The following is a 19,051-nucleotide window of genomic DNA, read 5'->3' on the forward strand; positions in this document are numbered from 1 at the left end:
AATGCTTTTAATAGCACCCAAGTCACCTCTTGAAGGCTTTGCTGCTTAGAAATTTCTTCCGCCAGATACCCTAAATCATCTCTCTCAAGTTCAAAATTCCACAGATCTTTAGGGCAAGGGCAAAATACCACCAGTCTCTTTGCTAAAACATAGCAAGAGTCACCTTTATTCCAGTTCCCAAAAAGTTCCTCATCTCCATCTGAGACCACCTAAGCCTGGACTCCATTGCCCACATCACTATCAGTATTTTGGTCAAAACCATTAAACAAGTCTCTAGGAAGTTCCAAACTTTCCTGGAAGATATCTTCCTGTCTTCTTCTGAGCCCTCCAAACTGTTCCAACCTCTGCCTGTTACCCAGTTCCAAAGTCACTTCCACATTTTTGGGTATCTTTATACCTGCGCCCCACTACCCAGTATCAATTTACTATATTAGTCCATTCTCATGCTGCTATAAAGAACTGCCTGAGAATGGGTAATTTATAAAGGAAAGAGGTTTAAATTACTCACAGTTCTGCAAGGCCAGGGAGGCCTCAGGAAACTTACAGTCATGGCAGAAGGCAAAGGGGAAGCAGGCACGTCTTCATGTGTCTGGAGAAGGAGGAAGAGAGCAAAGCGGGAGGTGCCACACACTTTCAAACAACCAGGTCTCCTGAGAACTCATTCACCATCACAAGAACGCAAGGGGGAAATCTGCCCCCATGATCCAATCACCTCCAACCAGTCCACTTCCCCAATACCGGGAATTACAATTCGACATGAGATTTGGGTTGGGGACACAGAGCCAAACTATATCAGTGCTTAACCTCATTTGAGTTGTCACAGGCAACCAGGAGGCTTGAATAACCCACTGCTTCCAGACTAGATGGCTTTCTGTGTGACCCCAAGAGAGACTCACAGCCTCTGCTGATTCCTATGTAAAGTGTGGGTTGGAACTGGATGGTATTGTAGGCTCCTTTAGCTCCATATGATTCTCATGTAAAATTCCACCCAGCAGTCAGGCAAGAGGTGCACTGGGGACAGGAGGTGGAACCTGCAGGTTGTTGATAAAATCCTGAAATCCCTTGGCTCTGTGCTTCAAACAGGCACCTTCTCAACATCTATGACTGTCTTTGAACTGCTCATAAAGAGCGCTGATTGATGTGACACTTCACATGCCCACCATGAAATTAGGAAGGCCCTTAGATCTCCTTCAAACCCGTGGTGCCGGTGCCTTTGCCCCATCAATCAGAGATGAAACTGTGATTGCATTGCAAGGAGACGAGGCCATCCTGGAGTTCTGCCATGAAAGAATCACTGGGACTCAAAGGAGGGGAAAACAAGGGAAGGGGAGAAGGAAAGAGAAGCTGCTTCCAGAAGGAATAAATTTGTGTGTGTACTTTGATCCTGCTATGATTTTTATTTGTTTTAGCCACATCCTTTTCACTGCACCACTCAGCTAAAGGTGCTTTAAATTAGATGGCGCTAGGAAACCCTCTTCCTCCCCCCTCCTTCCCCTGCCTGCCACACAGGCCCATGGTCTTCAATCAGTGTGAGATGTATAATCATGTCATGCTCAAATGTAACTGGAATAAATTGAGACAAATAAACTCAAAGGCACCACATGCATTTAGAATGCTCTTTGCCAGGGTTTCCTAAAGTGCTTGCAGGCAGCTAACTCTCAATGCAAACAAAAAGTGGCAGTGTTTACCCAGCTTTGCTTTGGAGCATGTTGAGAGCCTCTGACTCACAGATTGCTGCTGACTGAATCTGCGCATACATCGGTGTTCACTGTCCCCCAGCTAGCTTTCTTTCCTCTTCCACACTCCTCCCTTTCCCAGGTGTCCAGGCTGAACAGAGACTTGTTTGGGGTCCTCTGTTCTTCTCCTCTATCTGTCTTCAATAGGATAGCACAAAGATCACAAGGGCCTTGAGAGCAGAGATGGGAAGTGAGAACTGTGTCTCACTGTAAGGACACCAGGACCTTTGTTCAAACAAAGCAAAGCAGCGCCTGGCATGGCCGGCCTGTTCTGCTCAGCATTCAGGAGAGAGCTGCCTACCAGAAACCTCCTCTTTGGTGCTCTTGTTAAAGAAGAAGATGCCTCAGGGCACCTTTAAGGGAAGATCTGAAATGAACCTCTTACCTTCCAAAACCTTTTTTCTTGGTCAGTCTTGTTCCACGACCAGTCGCGTGACTATGGATTTACTGGCTCTCTGGACCCTCACCCTCCTGTCAGAGTGCCATCTTATCCGTGTCTCTGCTTGAGGGACACCCATGTCAGCTCTCTGCTCCTGCATTGCCAGGCATAGCCATGATGGTCTCAGAGCCATTGGTCCCCAGCATAGAGGTGAGCTTCAAACAGTAGAGTGATGATGAAGGCGGTAGGTGCCTAGTAGCTACGGACTAGTAGCTACGGATTATATCCATTTCCAATGATTAACAAGAAGCCTCTTTAATTTTAAGGATGTACTTTTTTTTCAGAAATAAGGTCCCACCCTGGCACCCAGGTGGAAGTACAGTGGTATAATCACAGCTCATTGCAGCCTCAACCTCCCAGGCTCAAGCGATCCTCCCATCCCTGCCTCGCAAGTAGCTGGGACTACAGGCACACCATCATGCCTGGCTAACTTTTTAAATTACTATTCTAGTAGACATGGGGTCTTGCTATGTTGCCAAGGCTGGTCTCAAACTCCTGACCTCAAGTAATCCTCCCACCTCAGCTTCCCAAAGTGCTGGGATTACAGATGTGAGCCACTGTTCTGGACCAAGTATGTACATTTCTAAATAACACCCGTTTTCCTGTGATTTCGTTAGCTTCGCTCTATGAACTGCTAGCTTGCCATGCCTCCCTGTCATATCCTGACAGTTTTCACAGTCTGATGCCCCATGGGTGTCTCTCTCTCTCTCTCTCTCTCTCTCTCTCTCTCTCTCTCTCTCTCCTTTCTTTGGCTGCCAAGAGTTCATTTTCTCAGCCTGTGACAGCACCTCAGGTTCCCCAGTTTCTTATGGGGCATCACACCTCCCCTGCTACATTTAGTCTGTTGAGAGCACAATTCCAGGTAATCAACTTCTACGGCAGAAGTGACAGAGCCTGAGCAGCCTCTCACTAGATTTGGAAGAACTAGAAAGCAGGTCTTGGTGGCCCACCGCCCAGCCCCTAACGCCATGCTATGGCACTTCCTGCCCCCTGAGTTTCATTGACTCCACACCCGGCACCCAGCCCTCAAGTCCATTCTGGGAGCATCCTGTCCCTCCCCCAGACAGACACATGCACTGGATATCCTTTCACTAAAACCATCTGGGACGGGATCCAGTCTGGAAGGTAAATCTTAGAAACCTTTCCCTTGTCTTCTTACACATCTCTTTTGAATTCTTACATCTCAGATCAATTCTGCTAGTTAACACTTCCCAGGAAAGTCACCATCGCCTCTGACGTCAGAATGTATCAGGAGAGAGTCTGTGGCAGGGAGAGTAACGTTCCTCAGCGTTCGACCCAGTCTCCACATTGTCCTGTCTTCTTGCTACGTAGCCAGAGCAGGGGCATGTGACTGGTTCTGCACCAATCTGGGCAAGTGATGTGTGTCACCTCTGGGCCAAAATATAGAAGAAACAGTGCGTAAGCCTCCAGGGGTCCCTTCCCCTCCCCTACTCTCCCAGATGGTGGGGTCTCGATCAGCCTGGGCCCTGGGTGTCTCGGTAGAGCAGAGCCCCTGCCGACCTCCACAAAACATGTAGCCTGAAAAAGAAGTAAATCTGTGCTGGGTCAGTTTCCAGGACACCAGGATTGGCTCCAATGTGTTCCTAATATCAGTGATTTCCATGTCGTGGCTAAAAATACCTTGCCCTCCCCGAGGATACAAAAATACTCTCCTATATGTCCTTCTGGAATTTTTCAGTCTTTCTTTATTACACCTAAATCTTTAATGTAGTTGAAATGTATTGTATGTACGGAATGGCAGAAGGATGTAACTTTTTAGGTGACATTGTTTTCCCTGTGGATAGCCAGTGATCTAAAATCCTGTATTCAATTCTCCCTACTTATTTGAAATGCCCCACGGATCAAATGATAAAGTCTGCCACATACGTTCTCCAGATCTGGAATCTTTGCTCTAACTGGAATTACCTGCCTGTTGTCAGTGTCAGTCCTTTTGGGAAAGTTACTTAGCGTGTTCACCAATTCTCCTCGAGCCAGTGCCTACTCAGGACGTGCATGACACAAAAGGGCAGGGCTGTATTCCAGTGAGTGTGTGTAGGAAGGCACGAGAACCCTTGCAGGGAGCAGACACTGCGGGCAGGTCAGGGAGGGCCGGACGGACCAAAGTTTTCCTGACAAAGGTCAAGGGGACTTGCCAAGCCCACCTGATGAACAAAAATTGAGAGCAGAAGAGGGCAGAGCCCATCAGCCCCTGAAAATCTTCAGCTCTAGGACCAAGAAGCAGAGTCCTGGAGGCACCATCCCTCATGCCAGGACAGCACTTGAGAGTGTTGACAGGCACAAGCCCAGGGTCTGGGCGCGGTGGCTCACACCTGTAATCCCAGCACTTTGGGAGGCCAAGGCGGGCGGATCATGAGGTCAGGAAATCGAGACCATCCTGGCTAACACAGTGAAACCCCATCTCTACTAAAAATACAAAAAAAAAAAAAAAAAAAAAAAAATTAGCCAGGCGTGGTAGGCACCTGTAGTTCCAGCTACTTGGGAGGCTGAGGCAGAAGAATAGCTTGAACCCAGGAGGCGGAGGATGCCAGTGCCTACTCAGGACGTGCATGACACAAATGTGTCATGTAAATGACTGAAGCATTTACATCTTCTGCCACAAATCCCATTAAATTAACAAAGTAAATATGGAACTATGAATACATTTCCTATAGCACTAGAAATAGAGAATGGTGCCTAATTCTGGAGGATGTTAGTAGAACCCATCACACCGATGCCAGAATAAAACGGAGGGAGAGGCCAAGGGCAGCACCAGCAAGCGACGGGCTTTCCCTGAGAAGCCTCGGCAACAACTCATGTGTGGCAACATTGGCGGCTTTCAGCAGGAAGGGCCATGGGGCTGTGATGGGACTCACAGCAGAACTCCTAGAATAGATACAGAGAGCTTGGCTGAACCACCCACCCCGCCCCCGACCAGGCTTCAGCTAGCTCCCTAAGTCATGGGGTGATCTGCCTGGGAGCCATAGTAAGAACCTGCGGCCACAAAAAGACCCAGGGAGTGCCCCCAGTCACCAGCTTGACAAAGGAAGGAAACAAAGGCGTGGGAGGGTGGCAAAGTCACACCAGGATAAAGCCTCCTAGGACATCCTAACATCCAGGACATTCCAGTAATTTCACTTAGTAAAAAGCGACACAAGAACTGCAGTTCGGGAACCAGGGGATCCCACAGGGCCAACCTCCCCCTTGGCCCCACTGAGCTATTGGCTGAACAAGCACAAGCCCCAAGCTCCATTCTAAGCAAGGGGAAACACATCCTGCTCCTTGGAAGAGCCTGAAAATGTACTATGTGTCCAGCGGAGCCCAGGGCAGCTCCCGTCCACGAGGCTCGAGTGGCACCCATGAGCCAGGTGTCAGCGCTCACTTCCTTCCCCTGGCCAAAGCACCTTCGAGACAGGGCAAACTGATCACTTGTGCCCAACAAATGAAGGCCAATGGGTGGCCTGAGCCCCCAGTCAGCACCACCCAGGAACCTGGACACTCAGCTGCTGGGGTTCATACACCTGCTCAGGACGGAGGGCACGCATGCCCATTGGTACTGCCCGCCTGCCCCTGGGGGCTGCACTGTGACCAACTCCAGCCTCCCGGGTCATCTGCCACTCCAGCCATCCAAAAGAACCGCCAAGAAAGGGGAGCTTCCGCCAGCTCTTGAGGTGGGAAGTGACGGGTTCTGAATTGCCTTTGAGGAAAATATGCACCAAGAAAGGATTGGAGTAGACTGGCTAATTCCTTTGCTTGGGCTCTCAGGCGATGAGGGGTTCTGGAAAGTCTGAGTTGTCAGGGAGGTGTGGATTCGAATCTCAGCACTGACTCTGACAAGCTGTGTGACTTCAAACAAGAACCTACCCGCCGTCTGTCCAATAGGGACGGAAATGCCACCTGGCCAGGCCCTTCAGGGATGTGACCCCAGTGGGCCCGGCCCGGAGCAGATGCTGTGAGATGGCACCATGTCATGTTGGCATGGGCTGCAGCCCCTCGTGAACATTTCCTTTCGGTCCTTGTTAGCTGGTGTCTTTGGGTGAGTCTCATGGTGCTGTCTCATGGTGAGTGTCAAGCACGGCAGCAGGGAGACCTCTCCACCCACCCCACTCCCCAGGATGCCAGGCTCCCCTCCCACCAGTTGTACAGAGAAGACGTCAGCCCACAGAACCATGTGCTGTGTAAGCTCCTCACTGCAAACACCCCCAAAGGTCAGAGACCGGGGGACCCACAGGAGAATGAGAGGCCTCCGCCTCTGAGGTCAGGCCTCTGACCATGGCTCTGTGTGCTGTGATGCCCTGCATGGCTCTCCTCCCCCAGGAGGCCCGCCCGGCTCAGTTCTGTCTATGGGGAAGGCCACAGAGCTCTGGGGGCTGGCTTTCCTCAGCCCCGAGTAATTACAGACATGTGTCTGCACATGTCACCGGCCAGACTCCCACGACCCTGCAGTAGATCCTCATTAACCCGGGAACTCAAGGACTCCGAGAGGAGCAAGGGGCCGAGAGGAGCAAGGGGGACCGGGGCACTGGCAGGGATGGGGAACCTGCAGAGAGGCCCAGACAGCCTGTGCCCATGCTAATGGGCAAGGTATACCACCTGCCCTGCAAATGATGAAGGGGGAGCCTGCCGCGGGGCCAGGGATGGCTGCGGGGCCAGGGATGGGCGCGGGGAGCCTGAGCAGAGCAGGTTGGGGAGCCAGAGAGAAGAGTTTATGAATCGGCATCCAGCCCCCTCCCCTCTCCCTCCTGAGCACAGCTATTAAACCCCTTCTGGCCTCCAGATGCGCAGTCTGCAAGCTATTTCCCTTTTGTTATTTCAAGCTCAGGGCCTTGATCTTTTGCCACTTTGGAAGAAGCGGAGAAACAAAGGGATCTGGTGCTGTTGCTTAATAGCGCGCGGGCTTGGCCCTGCTGGGCCGGCATGTGTCTGATGCTCTGTGCCGTCACTGCAGAGCCATCCCTTTGATGGGAGCAAGGCAGGGACCAAGCCCAGGAGCCCTCTAAGAGCCGCTCAGCAGCTCCCTCTCCCGTTCCCGCAGGCCTCACCTCATGCAGGGGGAGCTGGCCCACTGTCTTCCTCCTTGCCACGGTGGTGGCCGCTTAGAGACAAGAGATTGATAATGGAGAGCCCTCGGGGTCCCCGAAGGATCGGAGCACAGTGCAACCAGTCACCAGGGCTGCTGGGCCCTCGACTGCACTTCACTCAAGCTGAAGGTGCAGCGTCCCCCGCAGACTGTGTCAGTCCCCCACCCCCTTGCAGCATGTCAGGAAGAGCACTGAACTAGAAGTCCGCAGGCCTGCGTTCCAGTTGCCTGCATGTCCCGGACAGGCTGAACCTCTGCTTGCCTGGTTGGCCTCTGTGGCACTGGCTCTGAATTCAGGGCTGGGCCCAGATGGGGACGCAGCAGACACTTGCTGAGTGATGAAAATCCCAGCACTGCCATGAGGAGCCATGTGACCGGGGCCCGTTCCATTCATTCTTCATTCCCTCCCTCCTGTATTCACACACCCCATAAGCACCCTGACCGCCTGCTCCATGCCAGACAATAAATGGATTCCACCCCGACCTCAGTTGTAATTGGTGTAACAAGGGCTGTGACAGAGACCCTGATGGAAGGACGTCAGGGTGTCCCACCAGACGGAGGAATGGGCGTCAGGATGGCAGCTTCCCCGGCTGACACCCACCCTGAGCCCAAAGAACGGAGGGAGTTTCTCAAGTGAAGGAACAAGGAAGACCGGTCCAGGCAAAGGATGAAGCCTGGGGGTACCTGGAGACACAAGAGATTGAGGACATTTGGGGACCACTCAGGAGCCCGTGTGGCTAGAGCAAAAACCTCAAAGAGACAGAAAAGAAGATTTACTAAAGGGGACTGTGCATCCCCCTGAGAGCCCAGGAGCCAGGCAGGGTAGACAGTAAGGAGGGGACCCACCTGCAAAGTGTAAGAGGCTGACCGGCCAGCTGGGGGGCTGCAGGCAGCAGCTAGTGCAGAGGCTGCTGTACCCCAAAACGGGAGGGGGGCCACAGCTGAAGAGGAGAGGGAGGCAGCTCTGAGAAGAAGAGGGAAGAACAGTCACCAGGACCTGGGACTGCACACCCCTGAGCAGGTGGTGGCATGCAGGCCCCTCCAGACAAGGTGCCTGGAAGGAACACGAGCGCTATCTGGGAGGGGCTCTGCTTTGGGGGCACTTAGTGTGCCATGACTGAAACAGGTGGCAGGAATGACCAGGCAGAGGGCAGGCGGATACAGCCAGCCAGTATCAGACGTCAGGAGCACTGTCTGGGCCAGAGGCAGGGGAGGAGGCCACAGCAAATGCAGGGAAGCGAGGCCTGGGGATGGAGGGACCCAGGGCAGCCTCCACACTTGAGGGTCAGGCTGCAAAGTGGAAGGGTCCGCAGAATGCCAGGATACGGTCCTGGAGACCGGCGTGGCCCATCGTGGGGAAACACAGTCACCTGTCCCCCTGCTGCTGCTGCGTGTCCCATCGTGGGGAAACACAGTCACCTGTCCCCCTGCTGCTGCTGCGGGAGGGGAAGGTCTCAAGACACACGACCATAGGCTCCCACCACAGAAACACTCTTGCCTACACCTCGGTCCTGCAAACCTGCTCCTCACCCCACACTGTCCCAGGCCTGAGGGTGCAGGCTGTGGCTACATTTTCCTGAGCCACAGGCTTGTGCGGTGGGATCCACAGAAAATGCCTGTCCAGATGCCTTTGGTTTGCACAAGGTGCTGCCACTCTCAGATCAAGGAGGACAAAGCCCTGGGCTGGGAGTGAAAGGCCTGAGCCAAGTGTGAGCTCTGTCTCTGGTACAGCAATGACCATATCTTTCAGCCTCATTCACTCTGCTGGGTGTTAAAACACTTGACCACACCCACAGAGGGCTGATGCAAGTATCAGTTGGGTATGGAAAGGAATGCTTTGTTCATTGTTACAATAACACGAACACTAAGGATGTTAAGAATGTTTAAGTTCATTATTACCACCACCATCACTATCATCGCCATCATCATCACCATCACTATCACCATCACCATCACCACCATAATCACCATCACCATCCCTGTCAACCATCACCATCACCACCATAATCACCATCACCATCACTGTCACCATCACCACCACCACCATCACCACCATCACCATCACCACCATCACCACCATAATCACCATCACCATCCCTGTCAACCATCACCATCACCACCATAATCACCATCACTGTCACCATCACCACCACCATCACCACCACCACCATCACCACCATCACCACCATAATCACCATCACCATCACTGTCACCATCACCACCACATCACCATCACCATCACCGCCACCACTATCACCACCATCACCATCACCACCATAATCACCATCACCATCACTGTCACCATCACCACCACATCACCATCACCACCATCACCGCCACCACTATCACCACCATCACCATCACCATCACCACCACCACCATCACCACCATCACCACCATAATCACCATCACCATCACTGTCACCATCACCACCACATCACCATCACCATCACCGCCACCACTATCACCACCATCACCATCACCACCACCACCACCACCATCACCACCATAATCACCATCACCATCACTGTCACCATCACCACCACATCACCATCACCATCACCGCCACCACTATCACCACCATCACCATCACCACCATAATCACCATCACCATCACTGTCACCATCACCACCACCATCACCACCACCACCATCACCACCATAATCACCATCACCATCACTCACCATCACCACCACATCACCATCACCATCACCGCCACCACTATCACCACCATCACCATCACCACCAGAACCATCATCACTCTCATCATCGCCACTATCTACCCTGCACTTAAAGCCCTGCTGCCACCTTATCCTCTCAAATAGTCTTCCTGTGACAGAGCATACGCAACTCTCTGAGTCAGCCCATCTCATTTACAGACAGTTTTGCTAGCAGAAAGCTATTTGCTTCTTTTGTTTGCTTGTTTGTTTGTTTCCATTGTAATTGGCCTTCCCATCTATATGGTCTGTTGAGTGTTGCTAGAAAAGAATACCTGAGGCTGGGTAATTTAATTCTTAAAAAAAAGAGGTTTCTTTAGCCCATGGTTGTGCAGGCTAGGAAGTTCAGGGGAATGGCAAGCTTCCCTCCACCTCCCTCTGGGAGTCAGGGCAAGGAGACCCTGCCTCCCTTCTCCCCCTGTGGTCAGGGCACAGAGCGATGTGACGCAAACTCCCACTTTGTGTCTTTTCAAACACAGAATAGAGAAGGGGGAACAAGTGTTCTGGAGTCCCAGGCCTGGCTATATTACTTAGACTTGTACCAACCTGGCCATATCATTTAGCTTTTCAGAGTCTGAATTTCCCCAAGTGGTTATGATGAGAATTAAAGGAGGCCATGTGACTGCCAGATACACAGCCTCACCCCCAAGAAGAGCCTAAAATTGTGCATCTCCCTGTGAGCTCCACTGAGAGACAGCAGGCTCCAAGGAGGAGGCCCACAGGGAGAGCAGTGCCTACTGCTAGGGTCGCCTCTGGGGCCCAAGGTTGCCGGTGGCTGGGCCCCCAGATGGCATGGCCACAGGTGACTGGGAGTTCTGTGAGGTGGGGTGGGTGGGACCCCTGGGACCAGTCGTACCTGGCCTGAGTATAGCCTCCCCACAAGCTGTTGCCAGGGGCCCAGCTGACCCTCACTGGGTGCCAAGCCAGGCCTCTTGAAACGGCAGCAAGTAAAGAATCATTCAAGCTAAGAAGGAAAGCCAGGGCTAAGAGACGGCAGCCCCAGTGTGCAAAAGGCAGGGTGTACAGGTGCCTGGCCAGCTGGCTTCCAGTCCAGGCCACATCACTAAGTACCAAGAGATTGACTTACCCACCCTGGGCCTTGACTTCTCCACTTTAACAGCAAGGCCAGACCAGCACTGCCCATGTACCAGAAGTAGTGTGTGCCTGCATGTGTGAGGAAGTGTGTACACAAACCTCCAGGGAGGGGCTCTCTGATTTTCAACAGGTCACCAGGGACCCAGCACTGAAAACTGAACACAGACTCCAGTGGTAGATAATCCCCAAGAACCTCCAGGTTCAGTGGCCCAACCACCATGGCCAGTGCAGAACCCCTGGGTGTGAGGGGGTGAGGGGGCACCTCCAGAGAGCAGATCCAACCCCCAAGCAGCAGGGCCCCTGAGGACGGTAAGAACACCCTGACTTCTCCTTTGCTCGCTCTGGATAAGAAAGGCTACAGGATCTTTGTCTAAATAGCACAACGAGGCCAAGGGTGGAGACGAAAGTGCTGAGTTGGCATTGTAGGAATAGTTCCTGATAGGCCAGATCTCAAAGTTGGACGTTTGATTGATGAATTCCTCCATGTAAAAATAAATAGCATGACGACCCAGCTCTCCACAAAGAGCAGAGTGGGAGGAGAAGCTGCAATGTGCCCCCCACATGACGAGCCCAGGACAGCATGTAGGTCTGCGTGTGTGTGCAGTGCGTGTCTGTGTAAGTAAATACACCAGCGTGTGTGTGAAATGTGTTCTCACATCAAGCGTTCCGACCCTCCGTTTGCCTGAGGAGGCGGAAGTGCTCAGAGTGAAAATCAGATGCAGACATGTGTATGACAGCAAGTCCAAGTCTAATTAAAACAAGCTTCCCACCTCCCCTCTCCAGGAACTGAGATGACCCCTGCTGGATTCTCCGTAGCTTCTGTAGGTTTGGTGCATTTTTAAAAGGAGCTAACCATTATCCCATCAAGTACATCGGACGAAGTGTGTATGTTTCCATTTAAACCCCCTGAGTCTAAGATGGTATTTAATTCTGTGAAAACCACTGAAATCCTGCAGGATTTTGAGGAAACAGTCTATTGATTCACGTCAGTCCTTCCCGAACCTCAGACAAAACGAGAATTCTTTCCCGATGAGCCTCCCACCCCCGTACAGGGCGGACGCTTAGATGAAGCAAGAGCTTTGATGTGAGAGAAGTGCCGTCGCTTGAGCCAACAGACACAGCTGCCCCTCGAAGGGACCAAGGAGATTTCCCATTAATGAGCTCTGGTAAATTCCAGGACTGAGGCAGGGTTTTATTTCACCCTGGATGGTGAAAGAAAGAAAGAAAAATGGCATAATACTGCACACTTACCAACATGTCATACATTCTTACACAAATCGCACCGCAGAACATACTCCCTCTTATCCGCTACTACCAAAAATAAAGACAAAGACAAGGTCAAGGATGCTGAAATCACCAAAAACCGCCAGCCCATGACAGATACTCTGGAGAAAACCCGCTGTAGGGGTGCACAGAGAACAAAGTCTGAACTAAAAGGAGTCGCGGGGCCCAGGCATACAGGACAAGGACTTTTGCTCTCTCTGGTTTGGGGCAAATGGAAAACCCATATGAAACTCCTATCACTCCAAGATGGGCAAATAAAAGAATCCCAGCACCTTAAGCTATACAAAACTTCAAAATGAAAATACAGCAAAGTAAAAAAGCAGATAAAGAGAGCATTTCAAAAGATGGTAATATATTAAATAAAAGTTGAGACAAAAATTGTTCCCATATTCTCAAGTAAATGAAAGAAAGCATTTTAAAATTTAGACAGGTAGGTATCTTTTTCATCTGGCTAATTTTGTAAGTACCTTATATATGTATATATGTTTATTTATATACACAAAGCACATATAGTTATATAAATATGTTTATATAATCATATAAATACATGTTAAGTACTATATATATATTATCTTACCTAATCCTTAAATTGAATAGCCTTATTTCCATTTTACACATGAAGAAACTGAAGCACCTGAAATTGAAGTCAATTGATAATTATAACAATAAATATAAATGGGACAAATACACTATTCCAGTTTCTATTTGCTGGGTAACAAACCACCTTAAAACTTAGCAATATAAAAGCCATTTTATTTATGCTCACAATTCTGCAGGTTAGGAGTCAGGGCAGGCACAGACAGGAAAGCTTCTCTCTGCCCTACCACGTTGGCAGTCTCACTCTGCTGAAATAGGAGATAGCAGGGACAGCTCAACTGGTGCCACATGTGTGGGCCTTGATTCTTCTTGACATGGCATCCTCTGGGGATTCTCAGTAACCTCTGTAGATTTGGTGCATTTTTAAAAGCAGCTAACCATTATCCCATCAAATATGTAGGATGAACTGTTTATGTTCCCATTTAAACCTTCTGAGTCTATGAGGGTATTTAATTCCATGATATCCAGCAGGATTCTGGGGAAACAGTTTACTGGTTTACATCAGTCCTTCCTGAACCTCCAACAATGCAGTTCTTTCTCGACGAGTCTCCCAGTCCTGTAGCTCTGGATGGATGTTTAGATGAAGCAAGAGCTTTGATGTGAGAGAAATTACCAAGGTGACTTATTTTACTGCCAGTCTAGTAGTGATCCTAGCACCTGGGATGGTATGGGTGGAAAAGCTAGGAGCTGAACAGCACTTTCTCTCCCTCTCCCTCTCTTTCCCTCTTCCTCTCTCTCTCTCTCTCCCTCCAAGTGGCTTCTTGACATGGCTATCTTGGGTTCATCATAGAACTGTGGCCTCAAGGTAGTTGGACTTCTCACATAATGGCTGCCTACCCTCATCCCCTTTCAAGTGAGCACCAAGATACCAAAGCAAAAGCACCAAAGTTTCTTCAATCTAGCCTTAGAAGTCATGCAGTATCAAGTATCCTGCATTCCATTGATCAAAACAGTCATAGAGCCTGTCTAAATTCTGAGGGAAGGGAACCATAGACCCCAACTCTTGAAGAGAGGACTGTCAAAGAAGTTGTGGCCATCTTTAATCTGCCACACTTACCTTTTACAAGAAAAAAGTCACTCAGAAGTCAGGAAAGGCTGTAATGCTCTAGAGGAAACCAACTGAAGAAAATAAACAATGCACTCCTAAATAACTAATGGGTCAAAGAAAAAATCAGAAGGGAAACTAGAAAATACTTTGAAGTGAGTGAAACAAAAACACAACATACCAAAACTTATGGGATACAGCTAAAGCAGTACTTAGAGGGAAATGTCTAGCTATAAATGCTAGAAAAAGAACAAAGATCTGAAATCAATAACCTAACCTTCCACTTGCAAACCCCAATGGTAGATAATCCCCAAGAAAATAAGAAAAATAAGAGCCAACCCAACTGAAAACAAGCAGAAGCAAGGAAATAATAAAGATTAAAGCAGAAATAAGAGAAACAGGGAATAGAAAAACCAATGGGGAAAACCAATGAAACCCAAAAGCTGGTTCTTTGAAAAGGTCAATAAAGCTGACCAACCTTTAGCTAGAATGACTAAGAAAAAAGAGGAATGACTCAAATGACTAGAATCAGAAATGAAAATGGGGACATAAGTAACAACCCTGAAGAAATAGAAAGTGTTGTAAAGGAACACCATGAACAATTACATACCAACAAATTGTATAACTTAGATGAAATGGACAAATCCCTGGAAAGACACAAACTGCTGGAGCTGACTCAAGAAGACAACATGAAAAGACCTATAACAAGTGAAGAGATGGAACTAGTAATGCAAAAATTACCCAGAAAGAAAAGTCCAGGCCCACCCAAGCTTTATCACTGAATTTTGCCAAACATTTAAAAAATTAATACGAATTCTTCACGACTCTTCCAAAAAATAGAAAAACCACAGGAACATTTCTTAACTCATTTTATGAGGTCACTATTACCCTGATGCCAAAACCAGAAAAGACATTACAAGAAAAGAAAACTACAGACCAATATCTCGTACGAATATAAACAAAAAAATTCTCAGCAACATACTAGCAAACTAAATCTGCAACGTATAAAAAGAGTTATACACACACCCATGGCCAAGTGGGATTCGTCCCAGAAATGCAAGCTTGTTTCAACATCTGAAAATAAATGAATATAATACATCATATCAATAAAATAAAAAACAAAAGTCATATATTATTCTCAATAGAACCAGAAAAAGCTTTTGACAAAATTCAACACATTTTCACGATAAAAAAAAAAAAAAACTCAACAAACTAGAAAGCAGAAGAGAACTTCCTCACTTAATAAAGTGCATCTACAAAAAACTTACAGCTAAGTTTGTACTTGATTGTGAAAGACTTAATGTTTTCTCCCTCGTATCATCAAAAATGATACCTTTTGTGCTTCAAAGAACACTATTAAGAAAGTAAAAATAACTCAGTGAACTGGAGAAAATACTTACAAATAATACGTCTGATAAAAGACTTGTATTCAGAATACATACCCTTCTAACTCAGTAATAAAGACAAATAACCCAATTTTAAAATAAGTTAAGAAGATTAAATAGACATTTCTCCAAACCAGAGATACAAATGGCCCATAAGCACATGAACAGATATTCGGTATCACTTGTCAGGGAAACACAAATCAAAACCACAAGGAGATACCACTTCACACCCACAAGGATTTCTAGAAATCCAAATGTTCATCAACTGACAAATGGATAAAGCAAATGTGGTCTGTCCATACAATGGAGTATTATTCCACCATAAAAAAGAATGAAGTATTGATACATACTACAATATGGATGAACCTTGAACACATTATACTGAGTGGAAAAAGCCAGACACAGAAGTCTGTATATTACATAATTTCATTCATATAAAAGGTTCAAAACAGGGAAATCTATGGAGACAGAAAGTAAATTCGTGGTTGCCTAGGTCCATGGGGAAGGGTGAAGCTAAGGAGATGGTAACTAAGTGTTGGGGGTGGGGGTGGTCCTTGTTCTTAGAGCTTCCAAGATGGTGGCGGGCTGCTCCCAAGATGGTGGCAAGCCTCTTGTTCACTAACCTGGAGTTCTTGGCCTCACGGATTCCCAGGAATGGAATCTTGGACCATGTGGTGAGTGTTATAGCTCTATCAGAAGCCGTGGGTCACGGAAGAGAACCATGGAACCCAGTGACTAGTGTTCAGCTCGATTAGGACAAACCTAGGCACTTAGCCGTGTAGGAACAATGACAAGCCTTTAGCCCGATCAGGAGCGGCAATGGGTGCCTCGCTGGGTCAGAAGCACAGCGGACACCCTGCTGGATCCAGAGGGGTGGAAGTCAGCAGCGGGTCTGCAAAGGCGGCAAACAGCAGTGATGGACAGCGAGCGAAAGCTCAGCTCGAGCCGTAACAAACACGGACCAGAAGAGTGTGCAGTTGCAAGATTTAATAGAGTGAAAACAGAGCTCCCATACAAAGGGTGGGGACCCAAAGCAGGTTGCCATTGCTTGCTTGAATGCATGGGTTTATATCCCGATCATTGTCCCGCCCCCTGTGCTTTCAGGCAATAGATGACTGGCTATTTCTTTACCTCCTGTTTTTGCCTAATTAGCATTTTAGTGAGCTCTCTTTACTACCTGATTGGTCAAGTGTGAGCTAAGTTGCAAGCCCTGCGTTTAAAGGTCACCTTCCCAGCTATGCTTAGGGATTCTTAGTTGGCCTAGGAAATCCAGCTAGTCCTGTCTCTCATAAGGAGGATCAAAATGTTTCAAAATGAACCATGACGACAGTTGCACAACTCTGTAAATGTACAAAAAACACGTAATTATATTATTTAAAGGGGTGCATCTTAGTCTGTTCAAGCTGCTATACCAAAATATCAACAACTGGATAGCTTGAAAACAACAGAAATTTATTTCTTACAGCTCTGGGAAGTCCAAAATCAAGGCACTGGTAGACTCAGTGTCTTCTAGGGGCCCACTTTCTGGTTGATACATGGCACCTTCTAGCTGCGCCCCCACATGGTGGAAAAGAGGAAGAAGAAGCTCTCTGGGGCCTCTTTTAAAGGGGTACTAGTCCCATTCACCTAATCACCTCCCAAAGACTCCACCCCTAACACCATTACCTTGGTGATTAGGTTTTCAATATATGAATTTTGGGGACAGACAGACATTCAGACCACAGCAGGCTAAGTTGTATGAGATAGCCGCTTAGACATATGTATGTGAATTATATCTCAATAAAGCCATTATTTTTTTAAAGTCACAGAACCTTTCCAGATTTGTGGGGAGCTGGGAGTTGACCCCACCTCCTGATAGAAGGAATGTCAAAGACTTTGAGGCCATCTTTAATCTGCCACACTAAACTTTTTAAAGAAAAAAATCACTCAGATTCAACCTTCTTGAAAATCAGTACTGTGATTTAAAAATTACAGCCCCTGCCGGGCGTGGTGGCTCACGCCTGTAATCCCAGCACTTTGGGAGGCTGAGGTGGGCAGATCACCTGAGGTCAGGAGTTCAAGACTAGCCTGGCCAACACAGTGAAACCCCATCTCTACTAAAACTACAAAAATTAGACAGGCGTGGTGGTGGGCACCTGTAATCTCAGCTACTAGGGAGGCTGAGGCAGAAGAATCGCTTGAACCAGGGAGGCAGAGGTTGCAGTGAGCTGAGATCGCACCACTGCACTCCAGCCTGGGTGACAAGAGCGAGACTCTGTCTCAAAAAACCAAATAAAAGAAATAAAAATAAAAATAAAAATTACAGCCCTTAAACAAGGCTCCGCAAACTGCCTTTGGTCCAAATCCAGCCTCACTTCCTGCTTGTGTAAATAAAGTTTCACTGGAACACAGCCACACCCACTGTGGCTTTCTCACAATACAGCAGTGTTGAGTATGTGTGTCAAGGACCGAATGGCTCACAAGGCCTAGAATATTCACTATCTGTCCCTTTACAGGAAACACTGCTGATTCCTGCCCTAAAACAAAACAAACAAAAAAACTCAGAAACGCTGAAAGTAAAAGAGTGAGCAAAATGTGTGGCAGATTGAAAAAAAAAAACAAGTCTCTGCCCACATAAAACCTTGCAATGACATCATCCCTCACCGGTGCTGGTTCTCCTCCAGCACCTTCACTGCCCCAGCCAGCAGCCACAGTGGGATGGGAGCAGCTCCAGACGCGAAAGTGCAGGGCTTGGCACAAGGCGGGGACGGGCGTCTGTGCATCAGTAGAACGATGGGCCTCGCCCAACCGTCAGGCAGACCACTTCAGCCAGTGGTCAGAAGCCCACCCTACCTTCCGCAGTGTGGTTCCAGCCCTAAGCCCAGTTACAGCCTGTCGTGAATTGGGTTCCCCAGAAGTGGTCCCTGGCCTGGGGATGACTGCAGGTTTGCAAGTGAGAGCACAGCTGTGGACAGGGTGCGCCCTCCCGGGGAGCTCCCGGGTGCTGCCAGCACTCCTGGATGTGGCCCCATCTTTCCCACACCCGGCATTGTCTTCACATCGCCTTCTCCTCGTGTTTGTGTCTGTCCTCTTCTGTCTCTTACAAGGACATTTGTCATTGGATTCAGGGCTCACCTTCATTCAAGATTATCTTAAGATCCTTAATTTTATCTTGCAGACCCTTTTGCCCATGAGGTCACATCCTCACGCTCTGGATACACATCACTCTCGGGGCCGCCATTCTAGCCGCCTCACCTGCGAGCAGCAGCCTGGACCTAGAAGCCGTGTCCCCTGTGCTGCCCAGTGGAGTCCAGCACCTGGCACCCAACATCCAAACAGGGTGACCACCAACCTGGCTGAGGAGACTGCCCTCAAGATGATCACAGCACATCAGGCAGGGCTCCTGAGCCAGCCCCGCAACACTGCCTCGCTCCCAGTATGGCCAGAAGCGTAGTTGAGGCCAACCCCTGAAGCAGCCAAGGCGTCCTCTAAGCCCAGAAGTGCCAGGGATCGGGGGCTGCCCAGTTCCAGACAGGGTCATTACACTCCTGACCCTCGGAGGGGCCCCCCGCCTCCCAGCCCCAGACAGGGCCGTCACACTCCCAATTCACAGAGGGCCCCCCAATGCCTCCCAGCTCTGGACAGAAGCAACTGCACAGTTTCACCGACCTCCACGCCGCTGCCTGGGGTCTTGCTC

General features: G+C 49.0%; 1 protein-coding gene across 1 annotated transcript in view; it reads right to left on the minus strand.

The window, feature by feature from the left end:
• Window positions 1-12,926: 12,926 nt before the first annotated feature.
• Window positions 12,927-19,051, minus strand: part of ASB1 (ankyrin repeat and SOCS box containing 1) — a 105,441-nt gene continuing 99,316 nt past the window's right edge. Inside the window, exon 7 of the transcript XR_007718428.1 lies at window positions 12,927-19,051. This exon is cut by the window's right edge and continues 1,670 nt beyond it. The gene's annotated coding sequence lies outside the window, so the exon portion shown is untranslated.

Source organism: Macaca thibetana, chromosome 12 (assembly GCF_024542745.1).
Source record: "Macaca thibetana thibetana isolate TM-01 chromosome 12, ASM2454274v1, whole genome shotgun sequence".
Classification (NCBI taxonomy): domain Eukaryota; kingdom Metazoa; phylum Chordata; class Mammalia; order Primates; family Cercopithecidae; genus Macaca; species Macaca thibetana.